Source organism: Aphelocoma coerulescens, chromosome 8, assembly GCF_041296385.1.
Source record: "Aphelocoma coerulescens isolate FSJ_1873_10779 chromosome 8, UR_Acoe_1.0, whole genome shotgun sequence".
In the NCBI taxonomy this organism is placed as follows: Eukaryota; Metazoa; Chordata; class Aves; order Passeriformes; family Corvidae; genus Aphelocoma; species Aphelocoma coerulescens.
Genome location: NC_091022.1, coordinates 4414687 through 4429345, shown reverse-complemented (window position 1 = coordinate 4429345; position 14659 = coordinate 4414687). Strand labels below are relative to the sequence as shown.

The following is a 14659-nucleotide window of genomic DNA, read 5'->3' as shown; positions in this document are numbered from 1 at the left end:
TAACTGCATAAATTTCCAAGGCAAGGGTTTGGGACAGAGGATATGGTGACCCGTAAGGATTGACATGCTTCAGTAAAGCCATCAAAAGAAAGGGAAATGGAGTGGCAACAGGGAAAACATTGTCCCTCGGCACTGGTGCGGCTCCATATTGCAATGGCTCAGCTGAACTCAGCTGAACTAGCACTTAATTTATCCTTAAGCCTTTTTAATTTGTTTGAAATATTTTCCCTCCCTTTGTGACTGTGGAAATCTCATGTTTTACAGCGCAGTAGTTTCCTGAGAGGTGAACCAGATTCATTTGCTCTGTGCCTTTTTCCTGCTCTTTTATGGCAGAAGGAGCTCAATCTGAAGTTTGCTGTCTCAATTTGGATACGTTGCTCCAGAAGGAAGAACACTCCGAGGCTGATCAGACACAGATACGATAACAATCCTGGATGTTCCGAAAATGTTCTTGAGAACTGAAGGACCTCCGGGGGAAGTCGGTGTCTTTAAGCTCCTGTTTGTGCCTTTTGCAGTATCAGAACTCTGTTAACAGATGGGTTTGATTATGAAATTGCTTTGTGCTTTCATGGGATCACCCTGGCCAGGCAACTGCGCTGCACTTGTCTGTCTCTTCCTGCTGTGTCCTCACGGAGCATTCTGGTCACTTGGGTCTCAGTTTCATTAGCACCCTGGGTTGTACTGGAAAACAAAAGTGCTCATTACCTGGCTTGGAGACAAGGGAGGTTTGCTTATTTTCCCCAGGAAAATCGCAGTGAAAAGGTGCCTCATTTATGGGGTTTCCAGGCTACCGCAATTTTGGAAGTGTTCAGAACACAAATCAGTTCCAGGCAAAAATACATATGAATATAGAGGGTGTGAGAGCTGGGAGCTGGACTGCATTGCCCTCAGGAGAAATCCCATGGACAGTGATTGGAAAGGAATGTTTGTGCACAGGCTGGGGCTGCACGCACACACCTGTTCCAGGGGGACCAGGAGCGGGAGGGTGAGCTGGGAACTCACCTCAGGGGGGCACCTGTGGACATCAGTCGTTGTGTAGGGAAATGGAGCATACCTTGTTATCCAAATCAGCTTCAGTTGGGGTTGTTTTTACTCCTGGAATTGTATTTTTTTAAAATGTACAAAAAAATAGGTGGGTGGCACAAAAATCTACATCAGACTTAGGCAAGACCTGAGCAACTTTGAGTCCCCTTTGTCATGGTTTGACACTGGTTAAAACACCAGGCTCCCAAGAAAACCATTCATTCACTCTCCTCTGCTATAGTTGGACACAGAAGGGGAAAAAAACGAAGGGCTCATGAGTTTAGATAAGGATTGGGAGAAAATATTCTAAGGGCAAAACAGGATCAAATTTAAAGGTGTAAAGTAAATTTATTATTAACAGAGTCAGAGGAGGACAATGAGAAGTAAAATAAGCTTTAAAACACCTTTTCCCCCCCAGGCCCTCCCTCCTTCCCACCGACAGTGCAAGGAGACAGGGCATGGAGGTTTGGTCAGTTCGTTACTTGGGATCTTCTTCTGTTCGCTCAGGGAGAGGACTCTTTCCTCTGCTATGCCATAGGGTCTCTCCCATGGGCAAACAGTCTTCCCAAAATTGCTGTGGTGTGGGTCACTCATCCACAGTGTGCAGTCTTTTAAGGAAAGGCTGCTCTAGTTTGGAAGCAGGGGCTCTCTTGATCTCTGGAAGCAGGGGCCCTCTCTCTCTATTCAGGTCTCCCACTGGATCAGCCTCTGGTATCCATCCGCTCCAGCGTGAGCACTTCTCCCATGGGCTGCGAGTGGATCTCTGCATCCCCCGTGGACTTCCTGGATTACAGGGGGACAGTTTGTTTCACCATCATCCTCACCATGGCTTGCAGAGGAATTTAGATTCTGATGTTTGGAGCACCTCTTCCCCCTCTTTGTTTTCACTGACCTTGGTGCTGCCATGTTGTCTTTCTCTATATGTTCTCACTTCCTTCTCTTTCTCTGACTAGAAGAAAAATTGCTGCTTGTAGGTATCACTGTCAACAAGTGTCACTAATTCAAAGATTCTTGCAGCATCTCGCAGTGCCGAGAGGTTGATCTCGTCTAGGTTCTGCATCGGGGAACTGCTTGCCGTGTTTCTGCTGCTGGCCACGTGGCCCCGCCGCCACCGCACAGACAGTGGTGGCTGCTGCAGTGCTGGTGCTGTTTAACGCCTCTCTTCATGTGGGGCGCTGGGAAGGAGAAGCTACTGCTGCCCCTGCCCTTCTGCCCATGGCACAGCTGGCTAGGGAGGGCCAGGCAGGTGAGGTTCGCCATGGGCCACGCCAAAATGGCGGCAGCCACAGTGGTGCTTTGCCACGGGTTGTGCCAGGATGCCCTGGCAGTGGCTCACCGCCACTGGGAAAACTGCCCCCGTGCCATTTTGATTGCCTTCTTAAATATGTCATCTCAGAGGCATTACCAACCCCTCTAATTGGACCAGTAGCAAGTCCATCTTCAGAACCATCAGAGATTGGCTCTGCTGGACATGGTGGAAGCTTCCAGCAGCTTCTCACAGAAGCCACCTCTGTGGCCCTCCCCCACTACTAAAAACTAGGCTATGCCCAAATCAGCACACCCCTTTTTTATTCCCTTTTTAAAGCAGCTTCCCTTTGGACTTCAGCTGCTGGAAAATGACATAAATCCACAGCTTGTGTTTTATTTGCAAGCCAGTAAGAGCTCTAAGGAATGCTTTTCAATATGAAAGATTGTATTTTATCATTAACATCTGCATAGAGTAAGCCCTGCTCAACAAACCCTTTCCAAGCCTCTGTTTTTATTAATGTCTCCAAGTACTTGTTTTAATCCCCTGACATTCTTGACAGACTCAGTTACAAATCAAAGGCTGTAATGAAACAGGTGAGAAGAGTGACTTTACATGAGATTTACCTGCAGAGATGAGATGTGAAATGAGACACCTGTACAGTGCTGCGTGGTGCCCAGGTTTCTCCTAGGCCTGTTTGCTTTGCAAATTCTTTGCCAGATACGTGTATTATATCACGACTGCAGGGCATCTGCACACTGCTTGCGACGTGATACACATCAGTTTCTTACCAAACCAGAGAGGAAAAGAACACAGGAGCACAATTGCTCCTTTTCGCTCAGCTTAAATGTGGATCTCCACCTGATCCAAAGCAAGGCTGAGCTCTTTGCTTGGGAGGTGCCCAGACACTGAATTCCCATGATTTTAAATGAAAGAGAATGAATGAAGCCCATGCAGAAATGGCTTTCAGAACTGTGTTTTGTTTGTTCAGATGAAGTGGATTAGACAAGATGATTCCTTTCCTCATTGGCACTCTTGGTAGTCACAACTTCAGTCCTGCCTGACTAGTTCCTGACAAACAAGCCCTAAATGACTTAAACTCAGCTCGAAGCTCTCTAGGACAAGCTTTTTCCAAGGAGTGTAGATGAATGGAGGATGAAGCACAACATTTTTATCCTATATGGTAGTTTGAGGCAGAGGCTGAGTGAAAATTTCATCCTAGCTACGATCTGTCCCATTTTTTTTTAGGTCACAAGGCTTTTAATGCCTTTTTATGGTGAATTTAAAGGGCAAGGCCATAAACATGAGCTATTAGATAAACATAAGATTTTGGCAGCCACAGTCTGGATTAGATTTGTGGATTTTTTTTAACTTTTTTTTAATTTTCAAATAATTTTTCAGAGACTTTGTTTGGATACACTCCTCTACAGGATTTTTTTCCCCTATATAAATGGTACCTATTAAAATGGAAAATATTTTTTGTTGTTCCTTGACTGAAGAAAAGGATGTTTTCTTCTTGCAATTGTTATTGGCAATTGTTACCAAAGTTAAGTTGTGAACTTCCCTGCTCCCGTGATCCTGGGATTTTTTGCAGAGCCCGTTTTTCCTCACGCAGCCTCCATGTGTTTGGATGTGGACATCTGATCACAGGGAGCTCTGAAATACGTCATGAAATTTTGTAACTGCCTTACCTAAGGTAATGTCAGCAGACATTTTATCTGCTTTTGGTCACCGGCTGCAGCTCACATTAACGTAATTGCTTCTGCTGTGCCATTTTTAGTAGCATTGTATATAAAAATGCTTTTTTTCTGTGGGAAACCTGCACAGAAAACCCTCCTTAGATTTCCAAATACTTCGCTCCTCAATGCAGATGCCAAAATTTTCTTTTAGCAACTTCCTGCTTAACTTTTAGTGAAATCTGTCATCCAGCCTCACGCCCTTTTGTTGTGCAAATACAATCATCTGGAATTTTCCTTTGCTTCCAGCACATGGGCATTAAACTGGATAAGGGAAACTGAAGTAGGTTTTGCTGAGTGGAAAATTGTTTCAGTGTAATGCTTTCTTGCAATTAACATGCCTTTGAGTACTAAAGTTTATTTAACTTTATTCATTAACCTCTTTTATCATTCACTTTAAAGAAAGGAAATATTACTTCTGCAAATAAGAATTTTTTTCCTACAAGAGCATTTACCAGATCAGTTTACAACAGTGCAAAACCTGCTGTTCCACCCAGTAACGTTGTCTGTGAACTCATGGTTTCATGGAATCACAGAATCCCAGAATGGTTTGGGCTGGAAGGGACCTTAAAGCCCATCCAGTCCCAACCCCTGCCATGGGCAGGGACACCTTCCACTAGCCCAGGGTGCTCCAAGCCCCATCCAGCCTGGCCTTGGACACTTCCAGGGATCCAGGGGCAGCCACAGCTTCTCTGGGCACCCTGTGCCAGGGCCTCAGCACCCTCACAGGGAACAATTTCTTCCCAATATCCCATCTATCTTTGCTCTCTGGCAGTGGGAAGCCATTCCATGTGTCCTCTTCTTCCATCCCTTGTCCCAAATCCCCCTCCAGCTCTCCTGGAGCCCCTTTAGGCACTGGAAGGAGCTCCAAGGTCTCCCCAGAGCAATGACATCCAGTGCTTTGAGAAGGGAGAAGCTCCACGCTGCAGCTCCTTGTTGTGACCCTTCCTTCAGTGCCCACAGGGAAGGTGCCACCAAGGAACCCTTGGGCTCTTCCCTGGGGCGTAGAGGGGATTCAAATATTGATACTGAGACACTGAGTTCTTTAAAACTGACTTGAGCTCTTCCCAGCTGGAGGCTGGAGGAGTCATCTGGTGTCAGCCAGAGAAGAATGTTCCATGACACAGCTCTCGTAGCAGCCCTTGGGATGGACAGTGCCCGCACAAATTATGGCTGTGGCTTGCATCAGGGTGGGGAGGCTCCCGGAGCAGGCTCTGCCCACTGCAGTATACCCAAACTCCCAAGGCTCCTTTCTACTCATCTTCACATCCAGAATTAAATCAGGACTGTTTTCCAATGGCTTGTCACTTTGCCACACTTCCAGCATACCCTTACAATTAAAAAAAAAAAAATAGGAAGAAATTAAGAGATAAAAGGGATGAAATGATATTGAATGAGCTGGTTACTGGTGAGGGAAAAGGACTCAGCAACCAGATTAAAACTGTGCCCTTTTCCACAACAGGCCTCTAGAAACTCAAATTATTTGTATTACCAGTGGGAATTGGAAACACTTGAAGAAATATTGTGAGTAAAACTACTCAGGTCAGAACAAGATCAAGACAATGAACATCTCAGGAGAGACAAACTGGAGAAATTCCTGCTTTATTCAAAGTGAAATTAAATTATTGGGAAGGAGACATCACATCATATTGTGTCTTGCCAAGACATATGACTCTAAGCAAAGGCAAATCATCTGGAAATTGTTCAAATGCTTTTCTGCTTTTTGAGACGGCCAATTATGCAATGGCATAAAAACCTGGCCGGCTCGCTGGGCTTAAAATCCAGCCTCCGAGGGAAACTGCCCTGGAGATGCTCATCAGGAGATAAAGCCTCGCTGGCTTTGACCCCTCTCCCTAGAATGTGTAGTTAGGGAAAACATATAATGATCAAAATTACAGAAATAGAAAATAATTAAGGAGCTACAAGCCCTGCAGTGATTGTAAGAGACCTACAGGCCAGAGAGTTTATATCTGCCAGGAAAAACATCTCATGTCTCTTTTCGGTGCTGGAGCTGTGTCAGTCATCCCTCTTCAGGAACACCATCCGCTTATCATTTCCATTTGCATGTCTTGGGGAACCTGAAGCCAGCCAGGTGTATCTTGTGCCTGCAGGAACAACCCTTTGCAAAGAGCAGAACTGGGGATCACAGGATCCTTAAGGCTGGGAAAGACCTTGGAGACCATCAAGTCCACCCATGATTCCCAAGAGGATGTGTTCTTGCACAAGAGTGTTCCAGGAACTGAAGTGTCCAGGTTAGGGACTAACTTATGTCTAGCTGAATTACTGTTTTTACAAGTAAAGTGTGTGAATTTATGGTTCTAATTATTGTCCTCCACAGAACTCATCCTATATCATGAATTTTGATGGTGTTGCTTTGTGGAGCAGTTGTAAATTTGGTTTAATATCGATGTGACTCTCTTCCACTATTTTTTTGTTTATCCAGAGGCGGTCCTGACTATACCTTGGGATTTATTTCTCATCCTGACCCCCGGTGTAGAGAAGATAACTCATACAAACCCAACAGAAAACAATCAGCTTGTCTGGTTCAGTGACTTCCAGCAGCTGTGGAAAGTCTGTGCTGGTGCCTCTCTGTGTGCTGCTTGGAGGGAGTTCATTAAGTAAATGAGGGCTTTGCAGCGTTTGGTGGTGTGTGTTATTTTGGGGTTTCATTTCAGATGGCATTCTTCCAGGGATTGTTTTGGAGAGAGTTACCAGTGGGCTGGAGGCCAGGTTTGGGTAGAAATAGCAGGGTTTATGTCACCAGCACAGAGCTCTGTCTGGGCAGCTAATTTTGGGCTGGTGCTTCTTTGAGGCATCGGTAGTTGCTGCATGTGACTGTTTCCAGCCATCACAAAGGCTGTCACAGGCTTGGGACAGGCCTTCTGTGGTGTCCAGACCTGCAGCTGGAGGCAGGGCCGGTGGGAATTGCCATTCCCTGCTGTTCCAGGGAGTGTTTCTGTGCCTGCAGCTCCCATCTCTTTCTGGGGAAAGAACACCTGACTCTGTGCAGCGCCTGTGTTTCCTCTTGACTCAATTTCCATGGTAAGGGCCAGAGCTGCCATGCAAATAGCTCCCCATGGCTCCTCTCACCACAAACACACTCCTCTACCCTCTCTCCTGGACTCCATGAACTGGGATGATCTGGGGTCAGGCCCATGTGGGGTAGCTGGGAATGGAAGTGTGGATGTGGCAAGAGAGACCTCGTGAACTTCCACTGGCTGAACTCGTGTGAAAGGCTGGAGCTCCTGCCCAGATCCATCAAATATGGATCGTTCCACACAGAATAATTCTGAAGTGTTGCAACTTAGCTCCTGGGGGTTTTAAATGTTTATAGACTTTCCAGAGGGTAGGAAAGAAGGGAAATACTTACCTGTAGAACATTTCTGTTATAGTTGAGCAGTAGGAATGCTGGGCCCCTTGCCCAAGGGTTCTTGCTCCCTGCTCTGTAGCACTAATGAATGTAAATGAGTAAAGGCAGGACTGTGAGCAATGCTGAGCGGGGAAAAAGCCCCCAACAAATGCAAAGCACAGCAGGAATCACCATGTAACCAGGTTACATCCTTTTCTGTGTGCTGCATCCACTGGGCATGCAATATTTTCATATCAGGTGATTTGTTATCTACTCCCAAACAAGTCTCTGCAGCTCCCTGGAGATTTACATTGCAATGATTTGGATGCTCCACTTATCCTTGGGCTGGAATATTTTAGTGATTGCCGATTACCTGGAAGTCGTCCTCAGCACAAGGCAGTGCAAGATCAGTGTGAAATAAAGAACTTAGGCACAGCATCAGAATCTGGACAGTTAAAATGTTCCCGGTGGACAGGAGTGAGACAAGCCTGTCTGCAGAACTCCTCAGATCCAATGGTTTCATACACTGCTGGATAACACTTATCTAACTAACTTGGAACCACTTCCTATGCAAAAAACCCTCCACGACTTCAGGCTTGCAGTCATCATAAAATTGTGTTGATTGAGGTAAGGTGTTTCATTCCATACCCTAAGGCCGTTCGGATTTCATCCAGGTGAACATTTCCAAACATCCCCTTCCCAGGTGTTCTGATTCCAACTTAATTAGGAGAGTGATTTTAATTTTACTCTTTCTCAGCTGTTCCTTTTTGCTCTGATGCTTAACCAAAATATTAATAAAGTCTTCATCTCCCATGCATTAAAAACTGGACTTTCCACCAAAAACTGGCTTTGTCCTTATCTTAAGGTGAATCTTTTTCTCTCACTTTGAATTTCAGATTTGATATAGCCATTTTTTACCTTCTTTTTAAATTACCAGTATGTGGAATCAGTCCTGATTTTGGGATGGAGTGCTCGTCCCTGAGCTCTAATCCCTGTTGTGCCTGGGGTCCGGCATTCATGAGCAGGAGCACTGCTAAAGAACATGTCTTTAAATACAGCCATCCCTGGCATATCCATATCCATTTCCAGGTCTGGAATAGCATATTTGAAGCTTGTGGCAAACAATGTATTCCACATTTGCATAATTTTTGTTTAAAATGCAATGGTTTTTCCTGAATATATGCAAAGTGCTTTGTTTTGACAAGAGCTGAAATTATTTTAGTCCAGCCTAGTAAAGGGACTCACCCCTCTGCCCTTTCCATGCACCTGGGGTGGATTAGAAGTATGGCTTCCTAGAGAGGTTTTGGAATCACAGAATCATTCAGGTTGGAAAAGACCTCCAGGATCATTCAGTCCAGTCTGTGACTGATCACCAGGGCTAGACCAGAGTACTCAGCCCAACGAGCTCTTGTCAGCCAGACCTGAGCCCTGAGTGCCACATCCAGTCATTCCTTGAACACCTTCAGGGATGGGACTGGGCAGCCCCTTCCAGGGCCTGTCCACCCACGATTTTGAGTTAGTAAACCTGCTGGGTACTGTGGCTAAGGGGAGATGGATATCAAACCCTCCACGGAGAAAAAAGGAAGAAAAGCTTTATTTGAAAGGTAATAATTAACATGAAGGTAACAAATGCTAACAGAAATAGTTTGTTATTGAATATTGCCACTAGGCAAATGAGATGACAAATTTGAATTGACGTGCATCCTAAAATAATCCATACAAATATTGCAGGAGTGATAGCCACTGCTGTCGTTCTTTGAGGTCACACCTCCTCCTTTTGTCCATATGACATAACGTGGGCTGGGAGCTGTGTGAGCCTTGTTTGCCTTCCTGTTACAGGAGCTGTTCAGCTCCCTGAGGTTGTCAGAAACCCCTGAAACCTCCAGAAAAGTTTATGGGGCATGACGGGGAGCTGCAAGCTCTGGAACACCAGGATATCCCTTTGTTGCTGGAATTGTGTCTTCAGCTCAGAGACTGGATTTAAGGAATAATGGGCATGGCTAGGTTATCGTTTTTGGCTTGATGTTGTTCTTTTGTTTTACCAGAGAATAAAGGTGAAAACTTAGCAAGACCAAAAATGATCATCTGTCTTTAGGTTCTCACTCCCATTATCTTCCCACTTCATTATCAAAAAGGAAAGATGTTGGTTTTCAAAACATTTACCAACTGGAAATGCCCAGCAAGTTGCTCTCAGCTGGGTGTGGACACACTTATGATTCAGTCCATTTTTAGAATCCCAGAATGGTTTGGGTTGGAAAGGACCATAAAGCCTATCTAGTTCCACCCCCTGCCCCTTCCACTGTCCCAGGTTGCTCCAAGCCCCATTCAGCCTGGCCTTGGACACTTCCAGGGATGAGGAGTCCACAACCTTTTCCTGATGTTGGTGTGAATGTGCAAGCCATGGATAGTGATGTGCATTACATGCCCTGTTCTTTCTCCTCTCCCTGGCTCTGACCTCAGCATTCTCCTGGCCAGGCTTCCAGTACTTATGTTTTATGAACTTTACTAGATAAATATGTGTAAGGCATAATAAAGTTTATTTAAACATAGAAAATTGTACATAAGAAAAAAATCAAAAATAAGTAATATTAAACAGATGAACATTTTTGGGAGAGAACACAAAATTTATCCACACATCTGGTGAAATAGTAACTCTTTTTGGGCTGTCTCGTTACAACTTTAAAAATGGGAAAGGTGGAGCCGAAATAAGGTTGGGTTTATGAAGGATTTTGATTTAATCCTGTCTGGTGAATATCTACATTGCAAGTGGAACAACCTTGTGCCCATCCTTTAATCCACAGAATTATGATGAGGAAAAGTAGATTCTGATGTACTCAGCTCTGAAGAGCCACACGTCTGTAAGGGTGAAAAAATAGGAGTGAATACAAGTGGGACTCTACTGGGAAAGGTTTAGGAATCGCTGAACCTGGAGGGAACTGAATGGGAGGTTGTTGGGGGTTTAAGCTGCTGACACAAGCCCCAGAACAAAAATCATTCAGGTGTGCATTGTGTTACAGATTTCCTGTGATGCTTCTGCTGCTGTTCCAACACGTGACCTGCCTCTTTCAGAGAAGGTGAGGACCCATCTGTGTATTTCCAGACACCAACCATAGATATTTATGCTCTCCCTTAGGCTCAGAGATAAATTGCTTAAGGAGATGTGTATTCTTAAGAGCAAGCCCATTGCTGTCTTTGCTATTAATGATGTTATGGATCTTGTGAATGTTCTCAAATGTTCACCTAATCTCAGTCTCAAAGCTTCTGTATTTGTGATCAAGTTTCTCACTTCTTCTGACAGAACATGGGGGGAGTATAGGGTTTTATTTAAAAGAAAGCATAATATTAGGAAGTGGGTAATTATTTGTGCTGCATGTTTCTAGTTTGTCACAAATTTTCATGTTTGCCCTTTTATGCAAGGCACTGCATTATCACCTTAAGATGTATCCAAGATATCCCTGGAGAAATAAACAATTGAACTAGTTCTTCAGGGCCGGAAGAGGAAGGATGACTTTGAGATTAAAGTTAGACTTTTGCCATTAGCTTCACGTGCAGCCTGGTGAGAACTGTTCAGGTTCTGGTGCCAAACCCCCAAGTGTAAGAGCAGAGGTTTGTCACCTCTGCCTTGTCCCCTGGGCAGGGGCACACTTTGGAGTTCTTACCAAATTCGCCACACCTGGGATGCAGGGGCAGTGGGAGCCTGTGTCACAAAGTGCAAATAATCTCACCCACAAGATGGATTGAGGGTTGTGGCTGCAAGCTTTGGTTACCAGGTGTCATCTGTGCTCACTGGATTGGCCCTCCTAAAACATTTCAATTGAGAGAAATTTTCAGGTCACTCCATGCATGAGGAGGGGTCTGCAAGCGAATTGTCTTTTACCTGTGAAAATACTGTACTCACATTTGTTCAGGTACATCCATGCTCAGCCCCAGCTTATTGGCTTTCCAGACATGAATCCACTACCCCCTCCTTCCAGGATGACTCTTGCCCATGTGCTCTCTGCTTGGCATGTTGTTAGCTGAGTATGACCTCAATTTTCTCAAAGCCAGACTATTTCCAGCTGAAGTTTTAGGATCCTGATCCTGTTTATTGATCCCTAACCATCCACCTAATGTCTTGCTCCCAGCAAATGTTTTGGCTGTATCTTGTACCTCTTTTAGCAAAAACCACCCCACAGTAGCATTTGTATCTTAGGTTTGTGCCTGTCACTGTCCAAAGGATCAAATTTCCCAGTAGTTCCAGCAAGCAGAGACACAGGATTGGCTGAGGAGGATCACAGCTGTGAGTTGTCAAGATAAATCAGCAGATAAGTCATCTAAGAGTAGAAGAGAATTTGAGCTGATAACTCAGTTAAGTTGTCTTTTCACAGAGGGAAGAGCTGTACAGGTCCTGTGAAAATACCCGAGAATTGCAGCTTTTGGTGAACATTAGCAAGGTGAAATTAAATCTGGAATCAACAAGGATGCAGGGACATCTTTGCTATACAGAAGAGCATCTGGCTACTAGAGAGTGATGAGCATCCTGATGGAAAGCATCATTCCTATCTTCCAGCTTTCTTGGCAGCAATTTTTACCTTGTGGGTGGGCAGGCCCTGGCACAGGGTGCCCAGAGAAGCTGTGGCTGCCCCTGGATCCCTGGCAGTGTCCAAGGCCAGGTTGGACGGGGCTTGGAGCAACCTGGGCTAGGGGAAGGTGTCCCTGCCCATGGCAGGGGGTGGGACTGGATAGGTTGTAAGGTCCCTTCAACCCAAGCTGTTTTGGGATTCTGTGAATTTGTTAAACCTGAGCATGTCCAATTGTATAGGGGAAACCTCAGCTGGTGAGTATTTCTCCTTTGGTATCTTTTGCCTTTCTTGGTTGGCAGTAATGGGTATTATCCACTGTGATGCAGGTTGTGTTTGCCTTGCTTTTTGTGCCTGCTCTTGTGGCTCATACTATCCTGGACAGATACATTTATAGAGATACAGAGGATGTGGGGGTATATTTACGTATGTGTCACAGCCAGCCACATAAACCTGTATTTACAGGGTTTTCTGAGAGCCCACTGTGAATGTTTTGTTTGGTGTGTTTGAAGCTCTAGACTTATTCCAGTCTGGCTAAGAAATCTATGGCATGTGCTTTTGGAGAGGTCTGGCTGTAGATAAAATTTTAGATAAAGTGTAGATAAAATCTTACTTAACCACTATAGGAACTTGCAGTCAACTTGATTTAGATGTAGGTTATTTCAAGCCCCTAACCCAAGTGGATGATGTGGATGCAGAGGCTTTGTGTGGTGCTGATGGGTTCAGAATTTCACCATGCTCTGTGCACCCTATTTGCACCAGGGGCCTGTTGCAATCAAAGAAGATAAAATTAACCATGGCAGATGGAATTAATGATCTTCCTTCTCACCCTTTGTTCCTGCATTCCCATCCAATCACTTCAGGCTGCAGATGGGGAAAAGGCACGGGTATTTAACTGATTTGGGAAGGGAGTTGGAGAATATTTGTGTGCCAGGCACAATCCAAGGCTTGCATAACTGCAGTAAAAACACGGAGTTGTTCTGGCACTGTCAGAGTTGGCATGGAGGAGGAGCAGAGTCCTTTGCTAGAACAAACAGTTCCCAAGTCAGCCTCAGTGCAGGGATCTCCTCCTTGGGATCCTTTCAGTTCTGTGGAGCTTTTACCACTGTGCTGAGTTTAAACTGGAAATAATTTCCATCAGGGAAGGAGCAGTTAGTTTTTTCTTCCTAATCTTTCCTGGCTAATGACCCTCTGTGACTGCTGGACTACTTGGGATTTTCTGAGCACTATTAACCTGGATTTATGACCTGAGCTCAGTTAGAACTGCAAGCACTGGGACCTTCAAGAATTACTGTTTGGTTCTTAGAAACAATAAAGCATCTGGATGTTTTACACTGAAGAATAAAAATTTCAAAAAGAAAAGGTCTGGATCGAAGATGTGCTTTTAAGACTTCAAAAGTGAATCAAACTTTCAAAACTTCAGGTGTTGTTTTGTGCAAACTTGGGCTAAAACCAACTCTTTATACCCAGGAATAGTAATATGCCCCTTCAAAATTCCAACATCCCTTCCTAGCAGAGCTTTACAAAACTACTGGCTGAATGGATGACAGCTTGACAGTATGAAACAGAGTTTGAGTGAAGCATTTTCAAAAGGGAGAAAAATGCAATTTTGCCATCTCAAGTGCAAAACTCCTTGAAATATCCAGCAGGCTGATAATAGCTTGATGAGTAAATCAAAGATGTTCAATAATTACGGTTTCCTTACAGAACTAACTTCCCAGTTATTAGGAAGTTAACCCAGTATGATTTTGAGGTTGGTCCCATCCCGTACCAGAGCGGGATGTAATGGTTTTTAGTGCAATTCCACCTAGATCCTGTCATTCCCTTCTGAGCAGAGAAGAGCTGGAAGAAGTTCAGAGCCAGAAATAAACCAGGTAAGTGCCTGGAAGGCTGGAGTTCTGAGAGGGTAATAAAGTAGGTAAATATACAGTATAACTTGGCTCCATGACAGTTCACCTTCTATGGGCATACTGGATGGGGAGAGAAGAGTTTCAGGTGTCTTTAAAAATAGCAGATGAAGTAATGGAGGAAATATTCATCTGGATACAGGGGAGGGAATGCTTAGAAAATAATGTCTTGCAGATCGTCCCATTCTCTCTCTGGGAAGCGATGGAAACATCAGAGGGTGCTGAGCAGCACATGAGGAATGGGGAGGGGGCGGCCTGGTAGCAAGAAGCAAAGCAGGCACAAACTGCTTTGGGAGAGGCAGGAGAGAGGGGAAAAAGCCCTGTCCTGTTCTCTCTTCCTCCCAGCAATGCTGGGCCAGTCCCCCCAGTGCTGTGCTGGGAGCGGCTGCTGGAGGACAGCATCCTGCCGAGCAGCCGGGGCTGGTCCGTGTGCCAGAGCTTCTCCAAGCACAGCTGCTCTGAGGGTTTTATCTCAGCGCCTGAGAATCCCTCCAGCCCTGCATGGAACACACATTCCATCCCAATGACAGCGGGATTTTAGGTAGCAGGACACACTTTAATTGCCTTTTCTCACGTGCTTGGTGGCAGAGAGCTGGGATATGAGAGCCTGAGTTCAGGGCTGGCCTGGGAGCAGAGGGGGATGTGTCCTTCTAGAGTAGCCAGAGCAGGGAATGCCCATTGCCTGCAGTGACACCAACTAACTGCGGAGTCAGTCCGTGACAGGAGCCAGGCTGGGAGAGCTGGGGGTGTTCACCTGGAGAAGAGAAGCCCCCAAAAGGGCTCCAGGAGAGCTGGGGAGGGACTTGGGACAAGGGATGGAAGAACAGGACACATGGAAT

The 14659-nt window shown here is 45.3% G+C and overlaps 1 long non-coding RNA gene across 1 annotated transcript; it reads left to right on the top strand.

Annotated features, from left to right (window-relative positions):
- Positions 1–188: 188 nt before the first annotated feature.
- On the top strand, positions 189–6687 carry LOC138113882 (uncharacterized). Its single transcript, XR_011152373.1, has 3 exons — positions 189–478; positions 6117–6257; positions 6449–6687. It is a non-coding gene; the product is annotated as an uncharacterized lncRNA (long non-coding RNA).
- The last annotated feature ends 7972 nt before the right edge of the window (positions 6688–14659 follow it).